The sequence below is a fragment of the Suricata suricatta genome, chromosome 8 (genome assembly GCF_006229205.1).
Source record: "Suricata suricatta isolate VVHF042 chromosome 8, meerkat_22Aug2017_6uvM2_HiC, whole genome shotgun sequence".
NCBI lineage: Eukaryota > Metazoa > Chordata > Mammalia > Carnivora > Herpestidae > Suricata > Suricata suricatta.
The window spans coordinates 2,505,126-2,510,687 of NC_043707.1; positions in this window are offsets into that span (position 1 = coordinate 2,505,126).

Below are 5,562 nucleotides of genomic sequence, written 5' to 3' on the forward strand. Positions count from 1 at the left end.
CCTGTTGGTCTGGCGTCCTCAGAGAGACACTATTTTCTTTCCCAAGATGAACTACGCCAAATAAGATTTCTTAAGCACAGCCAGCTCTGAAGCTCCCGTCTGCATAGCTGTTACCCAACACCCTCATCCTTTGACTGCTGGTGCTCTGTCTCATCCCAGGATGCAAGTGGACATCTTCCTGGTGCTAGATTCATTCAGTTTGATGGGGGCCTCCTGGGCCCAGGCACTGTTCTAAACTGAGAATGTAGTAGTGAACAAAAGAGCTAGCACTCCATTCTCATGGGACTTGTATTCTAGTGAAGAGTATAAAGGAGTGGTTAGGGGTTTCTGCTCCTTGCAGTTAGGGTCGTGAGATGGTTCTGGGTGATGGGGTGTGAGCAAAAGCCTCACTTCTGGGCTGAAGCATTTAATCGTTGGTGTAAGACTCGGTAGTGTGTTCTGCCTCAGTCCTGGAAGCCCACTCAGCCAGGGGCCACAAGGTCAGAGTAGTCTGGAATGCTGAGCACCCCCCACACACATGTGGCAAGCAGCTGTTCTGGAAAGTCGCCCAATCCTGGAATGAGAGAAACTTTTGTTAAACCAGTGAGGTGTTGGTGTCGTGTATTTCTGCAGTATCTCCTGGCCCATGTAAATAGAGACAGCTATTCTACTAGAGCACTGGGACCGTTTCTGTCTCGTTCCAAGTGGACTTTGGCTCTCAACAGAAATTTGTCGTCTTCTGAGCCAGTGTAACACTGCTGGGCATACTGAGGAGCTTCCATGACTAAGTGATAGGAAAGAAGGACTGATTGCTTACCTCAGACAGTCTACGTTGGTCAGTTTTTCAGGTGGACAAGGGAACCGTCTGCCTGCTGCCTTTCTGGCTCCATACCCTGCCCTTACTCTCTGTTCCCCTGTGCTCCAGTGTTTATGTGGATAAGATGTGTTTCTATCAATCCATGGGCTACAGCGAGGGGAGGGGTTGCCTTTCATTCCTCATGTAAGTGCAGTAGACATTAAGGAATTATTTGGTAACTACACCTCACATATCTTATGTGACATAGGGCAGACACAAATTAGCCCTGATTGTTGTAGAGGAAGGTGGCTGTCCTTTTGGACTAAGGTGATAGTTGGGAAGAAGGTTTTATGGAAAGGAGAAGCAGGACATTCCGGTTGAGGAGTGAGAAGCCCCTGTAGAGAATGTCTGCTTAGCCAATTACCAGCAGCACAATGTTCCATGAGTCCCCAAGAATATGGACTTAGGAAGAAGGAATTTCTGTTGTCTCATCACAGGGTCAAGAGTTAATTACCAAAAATGCAACAGACAACCAAAATTTATATTGGGTTAAAGATGAAGTAGAACACACACCCTTAGATTCAGCCTCAAATGTTAGTATTAAAGTTCTCAGAATTATGTCCTTTATTACCAAATGATTCTAGGAGAGGCCAGACATTGCTGTATTTCAGTTGGTTCAGGTCACAGCCTTAGCTTGGTTCTGAGAACTAGAGTGTTGACCAGTGTAACCCTGAAGTCTTAAACCCCTTCTCTGCACTGGTCCAAGTGGCCACAGTGTGGGGACCTTGGCAGACCCAGAGTTCTCCCCACCATTTAGCAGACTCCAACTGGAACCTCACGATGATCTTGAGAACGTTTACTGTCTTCGCTGGAGGGGAAGGACAGGAGGAGTGCTTGGAATTGAACTAAGGTGTTAGGTTTGATCAGCTTTTAAAGGAGCCATGAGAAGAGTGTTTAATTCCCCTAGAGAGCTTGAGAGCATGAATACTAAGCTGCCCTTTCGATCTCACTGGACAGTTGGACTAACATGGTTGGCTTGGATTCTAAAAAGGCCTTTCCAAGTGCATAGACAAGTGTTCAACAATCACCTTCTGCATTTCCTGGCCAGTTGCACTCTTGTGTAATGGGTCAAGGCTGCTTACTGCTTTTCTCTCTGGGCTCTACCCTCTGGTTTTAGAATGGACTATTTGTTGGAGGGCTCACATGGTTTCTGTGGGCTCTCACCTGGATGGAGTCTCCATGTGCCCTCAAGTAGGAAAGGCTGACACTTTTGTTCACATTTTATGTTTCTGGGGTTTGTTTCCAAAACCTATGTGGACAAAAGCATATTGTTACTAAATCTTTCCCACATTTGTCACCTTTATCATTTCTTTCTTGTGTGGTTCAATGGGGAGCAAGGCTGGAGTAGTTTTGAAGCATCTGCCAATGTCACTTATGTGCAGCCATTCCTTTGTGTATGAATTCCCCAGTGGGTCTTGATATCGGGCTGTTGTGAAGTGGCTTCTGCAGTCCAGCATCTATCTGGGTTTTTTTGTTTTTTGTTTAAAATTTTTTAAATGTTTTTATTTATTTTTGAGAGAGAGAGACAGAGAGACAGCATGAGCAGGGGAGCGTCAGAGAGAGAAGGAGTCACAGGATCTGAAGACAGGCTCCAGGCTCTGAGCTAGCGGTCAGCACAGAGCCTGACGCGGGGCTCAAACCCATGAACCGTGAGATCATGACCTGAGCCGAAGCCGACTTCGCTTAACCGACTGAGCCACCCAGGCGCCCCAGCATCTATCTGTTAAGCTCTCCTGTGTGACTCACTCACATCCGAGAACACCTGCACTTTGCTTTAAAGCAGTCCTTCATCTATCTCTTATGAGAGGGATTGAGCAGCTCTGAGTGTAAGATCTTTGAGAACTGTCAGATTCGCTTCTCACTTCTACCACAGAAGGATGATGACTATGGAATTGCACTGATTTGGGCACTAACACAAAATATTAAGCTTTATAGCATTTGAGTACCCTGCACCTTTAAGGAAAACTTAGTAAGAAAGCTTACTGTTGAATTTTTTTAACAATGGATGGGTTTCCAACATCATAATTTTCACACTAAGAATTTGTCCATGATGTGTACAAACGACTGAACAGGGTCGAAGCACTTGAAGAAAAACAAAAAGTCAGACTTCAAGCTGTACTACAAAGCTGAAATCATCAAGGCAGTATGGTGTTGGCACACAACAGCCACTCAGATCAATGGAACAGAATAGAGAACCCAGAAATGGACCCACAAATGTATGACCAACTCATCTTTGAGAAAGCAGGAAAGAATATTCAATGGAATAATGACAGTCTCTTTAGCAAGTGGTGCTGGGAGAACTGGACAGCAACATTCACAAAAATGAACCTGGACCACCACTTTCTTCCATGATCCACAAAAATAAGCTCAAAATGGATGAAAGACCTAACTGTAAGACAGGAAGCCATCAAAATCCTAGAGGAAAAAGGGAAGAACCTCTTTGACCTCAGCCACAGCAACTTCTTACTCAACACATCTCTGGAGGCAAGAGAAACCAAAGCAAAACCAAACTATCGAAACCTCATCAAAATAAAACACTCTGCACAGGGAAGAAAATAGCCATACTAAAAAGCAACTGATGAATGGGAGAAGATATTTGCAAACAACATATCAGATAAAGGGTTGGTATCCAAAATCTGTAGAGAACTTATCCAACTCAACACCCAAGAAACAAATAATGCCGTGAAGAAATCAGCAAAAGACATTACTAGACACTTCTCCAAAGAAGACATCCAAGCCAACCGACACATGACTCATCATCAGAGAAATACAAATCAAAACCACAATATGATACCACCTCACACCTGTCAAAATGGGTAACATTAACAACTCAAGCAATGACAGATGTTGGCGAGGATGCAGAGAAAGTGGATCTCTTGCACTGCTGGTGGGAATGCAAACTGGTGCAGCCACTCTGGAAAACAGTATGGAGGTTCTCAAAAAATTAAAAACAGAACTACCCTATGACCCAGCAATTGCACTACTAGGTATTTATCCAAGGGATACAGGTGTGCTATTTTGAAGGAACACATGCACCTCAATGTTTATAGCAGCACTGTCAACAACAGCCTAAGTGTGGAAAGAGCCAAATGTCCATCAATGGATGAATGGATAAAGAAGACATGGTGTGTATATATATGTACATATATATCTGTGTGTATATACATATATGTCTGTATACATACACACACACACACAATGGAGTATTACTTGGCAGTCAAAAAGAATGATGTTTTGCCATTTGCAACTACATGAATGGAACTAGAGGGTATTATGCTAAGTGAAATTAGTCAGAAAAAGACAAATGTCATATGACGTTACTCATGAGGACTTTAAGATACAAAACATGAATACAAGAGAAGGGAAGCAAAATTAATATAAAAACGGGGGGGGGCAAAATGTAAGAGATTCTTACACATAGAGAACAGCAGAGGGTTGCTGGAAGGGTTGTGGGAGGGAGATGGACTAAATGGGTAAGCGGCATTAAGGAATCTACTCCTGAAATCATTGTTGCACCATATGCTAACTAACTTGAATGTAAATTTTAAAATAAATTAATAAAAACAAAGTGAAGGATCTCAATATTTCATAAAGGTAAAAGTAAAATCTGTTTAACTTGAGAAAAGTTTTCTTAAATTTAAAAATTAGTGAGGAATAGTTTACAAAGGAGAGTTAAGAAAGGTTTGTTTTAAAACATTTCCTTCATCCTTTATGGTGAAAGGGTGTTAGCCCTCATGATAGCTATTTATCCTCCTTAAAAGATATGATGAAGATTATATTTCCAAATGAATTTTTTAAATTAAGAGGCACTACCTCAGGGTCACCTGGGTGGCTCATTCGGTTAAGTGTTGGGCTCTTGATCTCAGCTTGGCTCATGGTTCATTGGTTTGAGCCCCATGTCAGCTTCTGAGCTGATAGCATAAATCCTGCTTGGGATTTTCCCTCTCTGTCCCTCCCCCACTTGTTCTCTCTCTCTCTCTCTCTCTCAAAAGAAATTAATTTTTTAAAAAAGTGGCATTTCTACAATATTCTCTTCTATGATCTCTCCAAAACCTACACATTTTTAAATCCAAACTTGCACAATGGCTCACTCTTCCTTTCACTCATGTAGCAGTCCTACCTGCTCTTAGCACTCTGAGCACTGTGTTCATTTCCATCATGGCATGGGTCACCACTTAGAATTACTTGGTTTGTTTGCTTGTTTTTGTCTGTCTTCCTCCATAAAAAATGTAAGCATGGGGAGGGTTGAGGCTGTACCTGTCTTCTGGAACCTTGAGTCTTAAGTGTCAAGCATAAAACAAATTAACACAATGCCATATGTAATAAACACAAGAACGAAAGTATACTAAAGAGAAACTGCCCTGGCCAGTTGCACATTAGCTTTGGTTACTCAGGGCATCCACTGGCTCAGTTATCTTTCTAATTGTGTTAGCGAGTGGTGCATTGATGGGCGATGGCCATGAATCCTGGTCTTGCTCCTTAGCAGAGGAGGCGGAAGAAGAGAACATCAAGTGCTCTGAAGGATCACACAGAGACTTACGTTGGGGACCTATGAATGTCCAAGGTATCATTTTATCGTCATGAATGCCCAAATCCAAAGCTCAGGAATCTTCACCCTGGAATAGGAAGCCCATAGTCCATGTCCACCGCAGGAAAATCCCCTCCGTTCAGGTTGCCTCTTCTCTCTGTTCCTACTCCTGCAGTGTCTGCTCTCTAGCACGTTGCTG